We start from the raw sequence: 16,582 nt of genomic DNA on the forward strand, positions 1-16,582 counted from the left end.
GAGTGTTGTTTGTTCTCAAGGTATTCCAGGATTTGACAGTCCGTGTAAGTAGGAGCCGGTTGGGACAGAGAACGAGTCGGTGACAGTTGTAGCCATGACTAATGTGTTGGAGCTCGGGGGAGCTTCAACGGGCGTTTAGGTTAACTGATGAGAAGGCAGATGCAACTAGGAAGACAAGAAGATTACAAGAGGTACAAGCGATCATCAGTAGGCAGTTCGAAGATTTTCAAGCCTCCAAGTGGGAGATTGTTGGGTTTATGGAGGCTTAATTGGGTTCGGTAGAAGACATCTTTGTGACAGATTAATTAAATGAAGACTGGTGGCAGACCTGCCCATATTATTTAATTATGGCCCATTATTAGTTTCTTGGAGATTAAGTTGTAAACCCTAATTATATATCTATTTATACTTAATCTTGTACTTGTAATTCCTCATCACGAGTGAGGCAGAGAGCAATAATAAAAGTATCCTGGTTGCGGCCCGTGGACGTAGGCCAACCGACCGAACCACATAAATCTCGTGTTCGTTTATTGCTTTCGTGTTTGTGTTTGGTTAGTGTGTGAGTTTAATCCTACAAATGTTATCGTTTTTTAAAGATTACAGTAATAAAAATTTCATTAAGTAAAAAAAATGACAAGGAAGTCCTTGAAAAAGATGACAAGAAAGCCCACAACTCACTAGCTGTAAGTTCTGACTTAGCTTTATTGTTGCTTCTGATTATAGTGATTAATTATCTATTATTTTTATTTTATTGTTGTTCTTACCAACTTGAAATATTAGCCTAGACGCAAATACCAGTTTAATCGGTTTCTGGTTTTCAGTTATTAACCGAATTGGTTATCGGTCAAAACTGGTTATTCTAGTTTTAAGATGTCTAAAACCATAACCTATAAAAATCGGTTAGGTTGTTATGCAAACTGGTTAATCAATAACTGGTTACAAAAAGCGATCTTTTTTATTTTATTTTTTAAAAAAGAACTCACTAAAATGTTTTGATTATTTATTTTTGAATATATAGAACAAATAAACAAATAAACAATAAACATACATTGTTAAAAAAACAGAGAAGTACACTATACATTTTGTTTAATGATTATAATCAAAAACAAAAAAAGAGACCATTATATAACACCTTCATCTAATATGTTTAGCATTCCGTAAACCCCGATCGATTCATATCATCGAAAAAGAAAAAAAGAGATTTAATCACCATGAGACCATATTGTTAATTGCAAGATGAAAATCAAAGTGGAATTGGCGAGGTAGAGATGAAAGACAAAGCATACGTTTGATAGAAGAGGGAGTCATCACAATGCGATTAGGGTTTAGATTTTGGAGCAGAGATTATGTTTTCAAATGCTAGGGTAGATTTGCATACGTGTAAAATTCGGGTATATGTATACGGATTTAACCACGACCCGCGAGGTCACAGGTTCGGTTCTTAGAAGTGTATGTCACTTACTGGGGAGAACACCAGTGTGAGGATTCAACTCGAGTAAGGAGTGGTTGATGTAGGAGCTTCCCTTCGTGGACATTCCAGCTGGACTAACACATTTTAAAAAATTATATATTGTAAAAACTTATAATTCTATTAATCTAATTTTAACAGACAATAACATTTTTTTTTCTCTATTTTTCCAACTTTTAATACCTAAAGTTAAACACAAGACATGTATTTGAGTGGGCGCCCACGATAAATTTATAACGTGTATATTCAAATCCTCTTTCTAATATATCCCTTATTGTCTTCTTACATCCTAAAGCTTAAGTTCTTTCCTTGTACAATGAGACATCCAATTAAATGAAAAATAGTATAAGGTTCTCTAAAACATAAACTCAAAAACGTACTTTGTTTTTCATGGACCACAACACCTGTTCACTTTCTTTAGGGGTTGACTCCGATTTTTATATAGCCGTTCTATTAAAATTTCAAAACTCGAGAGCGAACCCATAACCAACTACCTACATCCACCCCTGATTTGTTTGTTTGTTTTTCATTTTTTGAACGTAACATTTCATTAAAACAATCCGAACACCCTTGCTAGCGAGCCCCCCCCCCCCCCCCCCCAATTTGTTACAACAACTTTTTATAATTGTTTAGCATTTTTTTTTACCAAAACGCATACCCATCTTTTTCATCAATTAGTGTAAGCCTTTGTTTCTTGGTTTACATCATAATCTTCTTCCAACTTCCCTTTAAAGTAGCTATTTTCCATCCAAAGTTTAAACCATCATAAACAAATGACAGAGGTCGTAAGCTCCCTAGTCGTAAAAGTAGTGGGCTACTTATGTGGTGTGGCTAAAATGGAGATGGCCTACATTTGGAATTGCTCTGAAAATGTTAAAAATTTTAAAAACGAAGCTGATAAGCTCTTGAGTATGAAGAGAAGGATTCAACAGCAGATAGATTTGGCTAAATCTAAAGGGGAGCGTCTCCGAGAAGGCGTGGAAGAGTGGATGAAGAAAGCAGACGCCGAATTATCTGATGCCACAAAGTTTATTATCAAAGAAGCGGAAGCCAATAAGACGTTTTTCAACTTACGATTGTGTGTCAATTTGAGCACCCTCCTTCAATATAGTAAGACAGCAACAATAAAAACTTCTTTTCTTCGGCAGCACCAAGGAGACGGTAAGGATTTTGAAACTTCTGTCTCCCTTCCTGCACCCACCCCAGGGTTCACAGACCTTTACCAAAGTAAAAATCTTGAAAATATCGATAGCCAAAAGTTAGCTTTGAAGGAGATCATTGAAGCTATAGAAGATGAAAAGATACAAATAATTGGAATTAATGGCTTGGGGGGTGTGGGTTCAACTACACTAGCCAGTGAAGTTGCTATAAAAATGAAAAATCAATTTGCAGAGATTGTGTTTTTAACAGTGTCACAAATTGTTGATAACAAAATGATTCAAGAAAATATTCGAGTCGCGGCATATAGAATAATCAATGGAGATAAGGTTTTAATAATACTCGATGCCGTCTGGGAGGAATTAAGCTTAGAGGAAGTGGGCATTCCATGTGGGAGTCGCTACATGAATTGCAAGATTTTGATCACATCTAGAAGCAAAGATGTGTGTGTGGCAATGAATGCTCAAAAAATTATTACGGTAAATCCTTTGAAAGAAGAAGAAGCATGGACCCTTTTTGAACGTGTGGTTGGTAAAAGTGATTGGGACGATTCATTGAAAGAAATTGCATCGAAGATTGTTAAAAAATGTGGTGGATTACCACTTTTTGTTCAAGCTGCAGGAAAGGCTTTGAAAAACAAAGAAACTAGTAGTTGGGAGGCAGCCCTTGGTCGACTAGAAGATCCAACCGATGAAGATGCCCCTTTCAAAAAAACAGGAATAATGCAGCTAAAGCTAAGCTACGACTATCTTGAGAGTGAAGTTGCTAAATCGTGCTTCCTATTGTGTAGTATGTTCCCAGAAAATGAAACCATCGACCTTAAAAGGTTGACATATTATGGGCTTGCTCTACGGATATTTAAGAATCTCGATAGCAATATTCAGGATGCAAAATACATAGTTCAAGTGGCTGTTGACTCTCTTAAATCATCTTTCTTGTTATTGCCTGGAAAAGAAGAAACAGTCAAAATGCATGACCTTGTTCGTGATATGGCAATGCTTATTACTTGTAAAGGCAATGAAATGTTTTGGGTGCAGTCTGGAAAAGAGTTGATAGAATGGCAACCAAAAAAACACTTAGAAAACTACAAGAAGATATCACTCATGGGAAATAAAATTCATGTGCTTCCTAAACATGAGCTTATTTTCCCACACCTTGATACATTTCTTATACAAGATAATGGGCTTTTAGTTTGTTCCTGATGAATTCTTTCAAGGCATGGGAAAACTTAAAGTTTTAGATATGTCGGGTAACAATATTTTATCTCTCCCGCAATCATTTAAGCAGCTTAGAGAGCTCGTCATGCTAGATCTAAGTGGAAACGAATCTCTGTTTGAAATTTCCATACTTGGGGAGTTAACATGCCTTGAGATTCTAAAGCTGGGACGGACAGGAATTAAAGATATCCCTAAAGAGATTGGCCAATTGACCAATTTAATGCTACTAGATGTTACCTTTTGTCAAAAGCTATCTGATGTAACACCTGATGTAATATCAAAGCTAATTCGGTTGGAAGAGTTGTACTTTCACATGAAGGAGAAGGAGAAGGAGAAGGAGAAGGAGAAGGAGAAGGAGAAGGAGAAGGAGAAGGAGAAATATAATTTTCTTGCTGAACTAAGTGAATTGAAGTCCCTCAAAACTCTACATTTAACAATTCCCAAATTGGATTATATTCCTGAAGATTTCCACTATGAAACTCTGATAGAATTTTGCATCAAGAACGATTATTACTGGTCTAATAAATATCCTTGTAAACGCATCCTAGACATTTCAAAAATTAGTTACCCATTCACCATTGCAATTATGAAATTGATTCAGCTATGTGAAATGTTAAAATTGTGGAGCATAAAAGATTTGGATAACATACTGCCAGATCTTTACAGAGAAGGTTTCGATGAATTAAAGTATATTGATTTGAGGATGTGTGACAACGTTAGAAGCTTGGTGAAGACATGTGAGCTGAATGCAATGCAAATCTCCATTACATCGAATGAACCTGGTCAAAGGAAAACAAAGGGAAAGTTTTTTTCTCGAGTGGAAGAAATCAAGTTGTATAGTTTGAATAAGCTGGAGCTTCTATGGGATAGCCCACATCAATATATAAGTGTTTGTAATCTGGCGGAAATCGAAATTGGATACTGTAACTCTTTAAGAGAGTTGTTCCCTATTAGTGTAGCAAAAGGGCTTATCAAATTGAGAAAAATTAAAATTTTGAATTTGCGAGTTTGGTGGTTGTCGTTTCGGCTGCAGATGAGCAAAAAGGTAAAAGTAAAACCGAATTGGTAAAAGAGGATCTAGATATCACAATCCCCCTCACTGATATTCGTCTTGAAAACCTGCCCAAACTCGAAAGCTTCTACTCTGGTCGGTCTATCATTAAATATCCTTCGTTGAAGCTTATTGGGGCTTACGGTTGTCATAGCATGAAGAGATGGAGTTATGGAGACAATCATATACCCAACATCAAATTTGAGCATGAAAGGAGACACTATAACAATATTAATGATTATATTACTGCACGGCATAAGGTATGGAAATGCATATACATCATATATGCATGTGTGTGTGTCAGTGTGTGAATTAACTTGTTAATTTTACAGATGAAGAAAAACTGGATGGTTACAAAGGAAAATTTTCAGGATGATAAAGAGGGTATGTTAAAACTCATTGCTGAAGTAAATAATTTTCGAACCACACATTTAACGTATATGATTTATATGACGCTGTATGTCACAACTCAATTAACGTACTATTTTTTAGATAATTAGGATCTTTTTAATTAAACATCAACAACAAAATTTTGTATATAAATAAAGCAGGAGCAAAAAAAAGACTATAAAAAAAATCATAGCAGGTTATTAACAGCAGTTGTTTAATTAGTTTAAGATCTGGTTTTAAATAAAATGGATACTAAATTTTTAGAATGGTGCCTTTTAGGAAAAAAAATTGAATTTTCTTTTTAATTAATTTTACCCCTTTCTCTTTCTCATCTTTCTTTTTCCCCTCTAGGAATGGCAACGGGGCGGGTTTGGGGCGGGTTTTGCTTAACCCGAACCCGAACCCGAAACCAAAAACCATCCCCGTACCCGCCCCATTACCCGTCGGGTTTAAATCGGGGATTCCCCGTTTGGTTTTTTGTACCCCCCCGACCCGCCCCGTCCCCGAACCCGAAAACCCGAAACCGATCCGACCCGACCTGAAATTGGTTCATCACATAACTGAACATTTATCGAAATAAACTTCTGCATCACACACATGAAAGCTGAAACAATGTGTTACAAAGGAAATAAAACCAAGTCTACATGGCCGAAAAATCATGCCAAATACACAAACTACAAACTTGCGACCAAATCTAAATACCAAATCAAACCAAATCATCCAAAGTCGTCGTGCCACTTTCTTTAGTACCTACCTACATTAAGAATATTTATCAATAAATCAACCAAGTTAAAAGAATAAAAGCTATGTTACAAAAATAGTAAATTTTATAAATATTATTACCTCTTCCACATCCATTTCATATTCAATGGTGCGGCAAAAAGAATTAACTTTAAACCTATTCTTCTTCGATTCGCCTCCGCTTATTACAGCTTGAAAATTCCCAAAATCACCATTCATAATCAATTTGAGACGTTGATTGTATATGATTAGCATGTGTTTATCTAAACGGTTTGCATATTTGACTATTGAAATAGATTTGGATTGGAAACTGGAAATGTTTCTCAGTGTATGATTGATGGCTTCTTGGTGAATGAGATGGCGATTTAGGTTAACTTGATGAACTCTGACATGACATGACATGACTTCCGCTCGTTGTATTAAAAGGAGCGGTGGAGAATCGAATTAGCTCCTTCTAACACGACGACGACACAAAAACAATAATTAACAACCTAACGAAACACGAAAATCATCAGAGCTAAAAAAATTATTCAATGCAGCAGCTAATTAGCTAACCGAAATCAATAACTTCAATACGACTTACGTGTTACATATAATTCAATCGGAACTCATGTCAGAGTTAATCAAGTTAACCTAAATCGCCATCTCATTCATCAACAAGCCATCGATCACATACTTACAAACACTATCCAGCTCCAATCCAAACTCATCTCAATAGCCACAACACGCAAACTGCCAAACTGTCTAATTTGACTACACGTACTCACCGAATACAATCAACAGTCAACTACAGTCTAATTATTCAATGCAGGAGCAGTTAAATAGCTAGCTAGCAGAAATCAATAAGTTCAATACGATTTACATTAAAACATGCAATTCGATCGGAATAAGTTCGTTAATATTTACGTTAACATAAGTTGGAGTGAAAACAGGTGAAATAATAATAATAATAATAATAATAATAATAAGAGAATTAGGGATCTTACAGGTGGTAGGATGAGAAAGCGGTGGAATGAAACAGAGACCGAGAGGCCATAGAGTAAGAATATGAATATAATTGAGGATAATATTAATATTAATATAGTCTATTATCATGGAAAGAGGAAACCCCTAAAACAAATTAGATTCCCCAAATCAATTATCATGTCAATCATCAATCGCAAAGAGAACGGTGTATCATACGATATGCAACAACAACAAAATTAGGTCAATTTCAAATGAAAAACCCTAAAAAAGGAGAAAACATACTTCGGTGTGTGTGTGATAGTGGGGAAGAAAAGAATGGTGTGTGTGTGTGATTAAAGAGTGAGATTACATACTTCGGCTGGGATCAAAACGAGGAGGAGGAGGGTGGTCCGGTGGTGCAGACGGCGATTGAGTGGATGGTGATGGTGGTGCAGACGGCGATTGAGTGAATCGGGGGCGGACTGGCGGTGGCGGAGTCTGGATGAGTGGATGTCTGGATGTAGGTTTAGGTTTTTAATATATATATATATATATATATATTATTTATATTTATATTTATATATTATATCGGGGCGGGTCGGGGCGGGGGTACCTGAACCCAAACCCGAACCCGAACCCGAAACAATCCCCGAAACAATCTCCGAAACCCGACCCGAAACCGAAAAAACAAAACCCGACCCGACCCGAAATAAGCCGGTTTTCGGGTTTCCCCGTCGGATTCGGGGATTTTTGCCATCCCTATTTGCGAACACATCTTATGACGATGCCATGAGTGCATCCCTCAACGCTTCTCATGAGGATGGGGAGAAGGCTGGTTTCCTGCTTGGTCTAGGATTTGCAGAGAAGGGCATCCCGCCTTCCAACTTTCCTTTACACGATGTAGACACTGAAGCTGCCTATGACCAAGCTGTGAACCAGTATGCTGCCTTTTCGCATCCGGTTGTGGAGAAGGTGAACGAAATTGCGGCTGCTGATGACGGGCTAGCTGTTCTCAAGGCTTTCCTCGAACCGCCGCAGACAACTGATGGTGCGGGTTCGAGTGGGTTTGGAGGGAGTGGTCCTGAAGCTTGAACCTTGAGATCCCTTCCAACCGTTAGGACAGATTTGTATTTTTGTAGGCGGGTAGATACCTAGCCATTCTTGTAATGTTTGAATTGTTATTGTAAATATAAATATTTTGTTAACGCCTTGCCTTGTAAACATTATATGAATTGCTCATGCATATTTTAGTTTAACTTAGCAATTTTCTAAGTGTTTTGAATAAGTTATCCTTTCGAAGCGTGTTGGATAATAGGTTACTGTTCTGTTTCCTCTATCATGATTGTGCGGGTAGAACCGTCACTTTCACTTAGTAGGATGACGAAACATACTCCTTTTACAAACATATCTAAATTTGGCACAGAATACCGCATTCTGTAACTAAAACGGTCTTATATCAAACAACGAGTTTTAATCCATAAAGACTGGCTTAAGGGTTAAAACATTGGGTTAAGGGATACTAATAATTCTATTAATATAATTAATCTAAAGTTAACAGAAAAGGTATACCCATGATAAAAAGTAGCACGAGTGCACATTGGCGCTTGACCCACACCTATAATATATAATTTATCTTTAATCAACCACTCAATTATTAAAGAGATTGCGAATCTTATTCCCACTTTCTTAATTTCTTTAATCAGTCGTTCAATTATTGTGTAGAAAATCAATATAATGGTTATCTTCGTGTGTCAAAACGAATCAGACATATAGTAATGAATAGTTGATCTAATTTTATCTCCATAGTCGTGATGCAATTTTACTTGTGCATGAGTCTTTTATCCCATTATAGCGTGTGACCTAATTGTATTTGATTCATGAAACAACACGTTTATGCGTTTTTCACTAACATATAGTGAATAAGTGACACACGACGAAAACCCACAATGACATGTGATTTTGTGTATGTACTTTAGATTTATTACAAGTCAATTCTCCTTTCATATTACATATTATTCATATTTCTTAGTTTTTCATCTTCAGTTGATTCATAAATTATCTTTCAATCAGATTGAAAGAGTTAACTAATTAACTCAAACCATGCAAAACATCCTTCATGTAGCTGGAGTTGTTAGTATCCTCATACAAAGTTTCTTTTGATAATTATGAATACACTAAATATACATGCATCAAACAATTTTATTACAAGCAAAATATTCACATTTTATTCAATATAATTGCAACCCGATTAACGATTACCTTTTCTATTATATATATATATGTATGTATATATACGTTTCTAGGATATATGATGGTTTTATCATGGTTCTAGAACAAGTTTCCATTACAAACTAAACATTTAGAAAAACTCAGTCAACTAATTACATAATACTTAATGATGATTGATCACCTGAATATAATGGCGAATTAACCCATGAAATAATCTCACAGAGTCATCGAGGGCAGAAATTTCTTAGTTGACTATTGTTATATATACTCTCATGGGGTCGTCATAGTTTTTGCACTACAATAATAATAATAATAATAATAATAATAATAATAATAATAATAAAATAATAATAATCACAGGAAACAACCGACGTTAAATATACCATATATATAGGGTAGGACGTCCGCCCTTTTCCCTAGAAAGTGAACATTACATACATGCAAGCTAATGCCTACCTGAAAATATATAGAGCTTAGACTATGGGTAATGGGGGTGGACAGGGGGCGCGGTCCTATGTGGCAGCCTAGGTGGCTCGCGCACACCACTACACCACCCAAGTGAACAGGGGCGCTGACGGCTCCCGTGGTCCAGACCACGGGCCTTGGTCAAGCTTTTGAGCAATGGTGGAAAGGGGGCGCGGTCAATAAATTGGGGGTGGGCAATCAAGCCCCACTACACACTATGGGGCTTGGTTGAGAGGCTTTATCTAGTGCCATGTCATCGTCTACGTGTTGGGTTTTGATTGGCTCACTTGGGGCTCAAACAAGCCCCATTACCCTTAGCCTTAATGTTGTATGTAGGGTGATGATAAATATACTTCTTTTTAACAACCAATAAAAGATTACCATTAACCACCAAAATCAGGACAAAAAAGCCACCAGTCACCAAAATTACAATTCATCATATTATTAAATCTCCTAAATGAAAACACTGCAAACGAATCAAAAACCAAGCTTTTTGGGGTGCAATTTCTCTTTATCTAGAAGGGCAAAATTGTCAATTTACTTTCTGAGAGTCTATAAACCAGTAATGAAGTCTAGAGACTTCATATTGACCCATCACCACCCCTCTATTATTATCTAGCTTCAAAGTAAAACGAAGGACAAGTGTGGTACTGGTGACGTTCTGAAGCTTTAGGTAACTGCCATGAACTTGATTATCGTTTGTTTGCGACTTATATTGTGTTGGTAACTTTTTCTTTTTAATTTGTATTTTTTTCACATCTTTTCTGCATCTTGAAATTCTTTGTATTTCGTTCAAGAAACAAACTGTAAATTTCCTGTCAAACGGTCGTTTGTTCTATATCATATTAGGCTATATGTAGTGGAGGGCTACAAAATAGTGCGTTTTGTGCCATGTGGCGCCCAGTTAGTAAATAATGGGTTTTTGTTATAGGGGCGAAGTGTGGTTGTAGCCCATATATATATGTATATATACCACACACACATTTAAATATAATAATAATTTCCAAAACAACATGAGAGGCGGCAAATACTCCCCCCCTACTTATCACTCATTTATCGCCTTGGGGTGTGGGGGGGTCCAAAAGTTTGTAGTCCCTTATTGCCTGTTTTGTCACCCCCTTATGGAATAGAATTAAGCCTATTTAGTTTATCGGGTCAAGTTATTCTACAAAATGGACAAAAATGAGAATGGTGAGAAAAATTTGTAGCAAAAAAAACCCTAAAAGAATATTGAAAAATTAAAAAAAAAGAAAATATAAAAACACAAATAAGTTTACATCTCCTTCCTCCTGAAAGAAATAAAACATAAAAAAAAACAATGTTGAGGAAAAAGAACATTGTGTCTTTTTATTTATCATTGTGTATGTGTTTATTTTCATTAATTATTGTATTCTTTTTTCTTGACATTGTGATTTTTTTTCTTGATTGTGTTGTATTGTTTAACATTGTGTTGTATTTGTTCGGCATTGTGTTATATTTTTCGATCTATTGTGTCTTTTTTATTTATCATTGTATTTTTTGTTTATTTTCGTCATTGTGTCTTTTTTATTTATCATTGGATTTAGGGAAGACAATAGGAACACAATAGAGGGAACAATTGTATTAGTGAAACGTAAAGAGAAAGTTACAAGGATAATCCAAGGCTATGCTCTCTCTCCATCATCGGAGCCTGAACAAACTTAACAAATTCAATCCTTACATCCCTAAAGAGTTATTAACCTTTTTATAGAAACGAAATTACACTTAATACCCTTCTAGAATAAACAAATGACACTTAGAGGCTAACTATAACATGATTCCTATCATTACTCACCCTTCAAAACAGTCTTGCCCTTAAGACTGGGAATGAACAACTGACTCGACAACCAAGTAGAGACTTCCCCGAGAGCGTTTTCAGATGGGCGGCCCTGCCCATGCAACACCTTGAAATGACTTAGAGCAGTCAAAAGCTGAAAAGTCCATCTGAAGACCCCAAAAATTAAATTATGATTGTATACGGTTTTAGAAGTGAGACTGTTGAACAAAAGATCAAGGGTATCGTTCCTCCTTTCCAACCAACGTGCTGATCTCCAAGTTTGAACGAGCACGCCTTTGTCACTACCGTGGTATTCCCAGCTGCCTACACTATTGCAACAAAGCGATCAAGCAACATCCAAATAGCCAACCAACAAATGTTTTGCAAGGTCTGTGGAATTAGGAAGCTGTTGACATGCTATGGCATGATTTAGAAAAACTACATGAAGTGCAAGTCAGCCATTTGACTGAGATCAGCAAATAAATCAGAACTACCATGGAAGGAAGTTAGTTCGAGTGAAACAAACCAATATTTGGAAATCTGTGTGTCACTAAGAGCTAGAATAACTTTTGGAATTGGAGAATTAGAATCAATAATTGGAGAAAAACCTGAACAATCCCAATCCTCAGTTGTGTTTGCATCTTCAATCCAACCAGAGTCCCCGTTTCCATTCAACAGTTTGAACAACACGCAATTGACTACCAACTTTGTCTCGACTTTGAGGAACAATAGGTACAATATTTGTAGGTCTGTGAAATACCGGAACAAAATTCATTGAATGAAGCTTGAAATCACCAGTTTCATCTGGATTTCCCTTTAACAATATGGTAATCGCGTCATGGTTGGTGAAAATAAACCCATATTAATCAATTCCTACTCTACATTAACTAAACCTCCACTCCATCACCGTCTGTGCGCAAAGTTATGCAAGACAAGTTTGATGCTCTCTAGCAAAACGATACCTGGACTATTGTCTCTTCTACAGTACTTGTACCTAATCTAGTCGGTTGCAAGTTGTTGTCGGTTACCTATATAAGGTCTATGCCAAGCCTCTCTTTCTTGGTACATGATGGATATATATCTACGAGTATCACACACTGCTGGAGGTGCCTGGCCTGCTAATGTCTACACCAAGCCTCTTTTAAAACCACAGTTCATAATTACTTCTCTCCAAGATTGACCTCATCTTCCTATCGTCCAACCTGCGGGGGCATATCATATTATGAAATAGGCTTCTCGCGTATCCGGTTTATCTATTATTTGTGTTTTTGAATTGTAACCACATGTCAATTAGCTTAGTCAAGTTATCCCCATTTATAGCATAGTTTGGTCTTTTCTTTTGTGTATATGCATCGATGCATTCCTTCAATTAACTAAGGAAGCTTTATTCTCTACCTTTCTCCATACGTTAATATATTTGAGCGTCAGTTTGAAACGGTTTAAGATCAGATGGCATACGATGTGTGCATAGTTGACCCCTTTTGAAATTAGATCTAATTTTTATACTTATTCAGTTCTATTGATTATCTTTCTTGATTATTGTCATAATGCAATCGTTTCTTGTTTGTAGATCTACATACTATCATTTTGAACAACTTTTCTATCCAATTGGCGGGACAAGAATGGAGGTCGTTAATTCTATAGCCGGAAGAGTAGTGGACTCCTTATTTGGTGTGGCTAAAATGGAGATCGGCTACATGTGGAATAGCTCTGAAAATGTTAAAACTTTTAAAGAGGAAGTTGAAAAGCTCAAGGCTATGAAGGAAACGCTTCAACGACGACTAGATATCGCTAAAGATAACGGGGAGGATCCTGGGAAAGATCTGGAAAACTGGATGAAGTATGCCAATATTAAAATATCCGAAGCCACAAAGTTGATTAATGAAGAAGATGAATCCAAGAAGACTTGCTGCAACTTACGCTTCTGTGTAAATTTGGGCAACCTCTATCACTACGGTAAGATGGCGACAAAAGAAACTTCTTCTCTTCTGAACCACCAACACGACGGTGAGCGTTTCAAAAATTGCGTCTTCAATCCTCTTCCCACCCCAGGATTCACAGACCTCTACCAACCAAAAGATCTTGAAAACATCGATACCCAAAAGTCAACTTTGAAGACTATTATTCAAGCTGTAAAAGATCTACAAATAGTTGGAATCGTTGGGTTAGGTGGTGTAGGTAAAACTACCCTAGCTAATGAAGTTTCTGCAAAAATGAAGAACATGTTTGATTATATTGAATTTATAGCTGTCTCACCAGACGTCGTTGTAGAAAAGATTAAAGAAAAGGTTCAAGTAGCAGCGAAAAGAATAATAAAAGGAGAAAAGGTTCTGATCATCCTGGATGATGTATGGAAAGAATTGAAGCTGGATGAAGTGGGCATTCCATGTGGGAGTCGCTACATGAATTGCAAGATTTTGCTTACATCTAGAATCAAAGATACGTGTGAGGCAATGAATGCTAAGATTATAATTTGAATCCTTTGAAAGAAAAAGAAGCATGGGCTCTTTTTGAGCGTGTGGTTGGTGAGCGTGAATGGGATAATGCATTGAAAAGAGTTGCTTTTGATATTGTTAAAGAATGTGATGGATTGCCACTTTTTATTCAAGCTGTGGCAAAAGCTTTAAAAAACAAAGGATTTAGAAGTTGGGAGGCCACGCTTTATCGACTACAAGATCAAACCGACGAGGATGATGATTACAAAAGAAACGGAATAACGCAATTGAAGCTAAGCTATGACTATCTTGAAAGTGAAGTGGCTAAATCGTGCTTCTTACTCTGTAGTATGTTCCCGGAAGATGAAACCATTAGCCTTAATAGCTTGACATATTATGTATTGGCTCTACGGATATTTAATAATCCCAATCTCAATATTCAGAAAGCAAAACGTAAAGTTCAAGGGGTTGTTGACTCTCTTAAATCAGCTTTCTTATTACTGCCTAAAGAGTCGTGATTATTTGGAATTCAAATGCAAACCATAATGTAGAGATTGAAGAAGAAGGATTCAAAATGCATGACCTTGTTCGTGATATGGCAATTCTCATTACTTCTAAAGGTAATGACAAGTTTTTGGTGCAGCCTGGAAAGGGCTTGTTAGAATGGCAACCGAAAAAACACTTAGAAAACTACAAGAAGATATCACTCGTAAGAAATAGAATCCGTAAGCTTCCTAATCATGAAATTCTTTTCCCACAACTTGATACGTTTCTTATTCAAAATAATGAGCTTTCAGTTGTTCCTGATGAATTCTTTCAAGGCATGGAAAAACTTAAAGTTTTAGATATGTCATACAACCTCATTTCATCTCTCCCGCAATCACTAAAGAAACTTAGAGAGCTCGTCATGCTAGATCTAAGCGGAAACGACTTCCTCTATGACATTTCTATACTTGGTGACTTAAGATGCCTAGAGATTCCAAGGCTCAGAGGGACAGGAATTATAATTATCCCTAAAGAGATTGGTCAGTTGACCAATTTAAGGTTGCTAGATGTTTTCTTTTGTCGAAGTCTATCTTACTTAACACCTGGTGTCATCTCAAAGTTAATTTGGTTGGAAGAGCTGCACCTTTCAATGGTGGGGCATTGTAATATTCTTGTGGAACTAAGTGAATTGAAATCGCTCCAAAATCTGCATTTATTAGTTCCTTTCTTGGATCATATTCCTGAAGATTTCCAATATGAAAATTTGATAGAATTTTACATTTCGAATTCATATTACTGGAGTGTGAAACATGTAAAACACCATCATAATCGCATGCTACACATTTCAAAACTTAGTCCCCCATTTACGATGCAAGTTATGAAATTGATTCGGTTGTGTGAAATCTTAAGTTTGCGTGGGATAAATGATTTAGATAATATCCTACCTGACCTCTATCAAGAAGGTTTCGATGAATTAAAGCATATTGAGTTGCGTGAGTGTGACAATATTAGAAGGTTGGTGAAGACATGTGACCTGGATGCATTGCAGATCTCTGTTACATCAAATGAACTTGGCCAAAGGAAAACAAACGGCAAGTTATTTTCCCGAGTGGAAGAAATCAATTTGGAATTTTTGAGTAGGTTAGAGCTTCTATGGGATAGGCCACTTGAATATATAAGCTTTTGTAATCTAAAGAGCATCGATATTCAATTTTGCTCCTCCTTATTGGAGTTATTCCCAGTAAGTGTAGCACAAGAGCTTGTCAATCTGAGAGAATTAAAAATTTCTGAATGTAAGAGTTTAATGGTTGTTATTTCGGCTGAAAATGAGCAAAGATGTGAAAGTGAAAATGAATTGGTAAACCAGGTTCCAGATATCGCGTTCCCCCTTGCCCTTATTTCCCTTGATAACTTGCCCAAACTCGAGAGCTTCTTCTCTGGTCGATCTTTTATCAAATATCCTTCTTTGAAGCTTATTGAGGCTTATGGTTGTCCTAGCATGAAGAGATGGAGTCATGGAGACAATCATATACCCAACATCAAATTTGAGCATGAAAGGAGACAGTATAACAATATTAATGATTATATTGTGATACGACATGAGGCATGAAATATACATATCCTAATTGTAATAATATATATTGCTTTGCTATATAATATGTATGCAAATTAACTTGTTACTTTTTTTAGGTGATTGAAGGCTAGCGGATTTCTGAAGAGGGTATCTAAAAATCTTATCTATGAAGTAAATAGTCCACATAACTTTTCTGATAAATTACGCTCTTTTTAATGATAAAAGATTAATTAGTATTATTGTTATTATTATTATTATTATTATTTTATTTTTTTAATTTTTACTATTTTTTTGCTAGGAATACAAATGTCAAGAATACTAGCGGTCGAAGATTAGGTTTACGGGTAGAACCGCTTCTATAGATTCACAATGATTAATTAGAAGCGGTTTTGGGTCAGAACAGCTTCTAACAAGGCTGAATTCAAAACTCAAACGTTCATCTTATTCCACTAGCACATTCATTCATTGTTTTTATCTCCTTAATTCTCAATTCCAAATCTTTCAACCAACATTTATGGAGGTACGAAAATTATAATGTTTTCACATTTATTGCTATTATACTTGGTCAGTTATCAATATATTGATGTGTTGTTTAACTTATTCAACTATAGTGTTGTGTTACTCAACTA

At 36.2% G+C, this 16,582-nt stretch overlaps 2 pseudogenes; both read left to right on the forward strand.

The window, feature by feature from the left end:
* The first annotated feature begins 2,192 nt into the window (after positions 1-2,192).
* On the forward strand, positions 2,193-5,324 carry LOC143537504 (disease resistance protein At4g27190-like; annotated as a pseudogene).
* A 7,757-nt stretch (positions 5,325-13,081) lies between these two features.
* Positions 13,082-16,015, forward strand: LOC143537505 (disease resistance protein UNI-like; annotated as a pseudogene).
* Positions 16,016-16,582: the final 567 nt, after the last annotated feature.

The sequence above is a fragment of the Bidens hawaiensis genome, unplaced genomic scaffold (assembly GCF_021521415.1).
Source record: "Bidens hawaiensis isolate Kalapana, Puna unplaced genomic scaffold, B.hawaiensis_p1.1 tig00011192_1, whole genome shotgun sequence".
Taxonomy (NCBI): Eukaryota; Viridiplantae; Streptophyta; class Magnoliopsida; order Asterales; family Asteraceae; genus Bidens; species Bidens hawaiensis.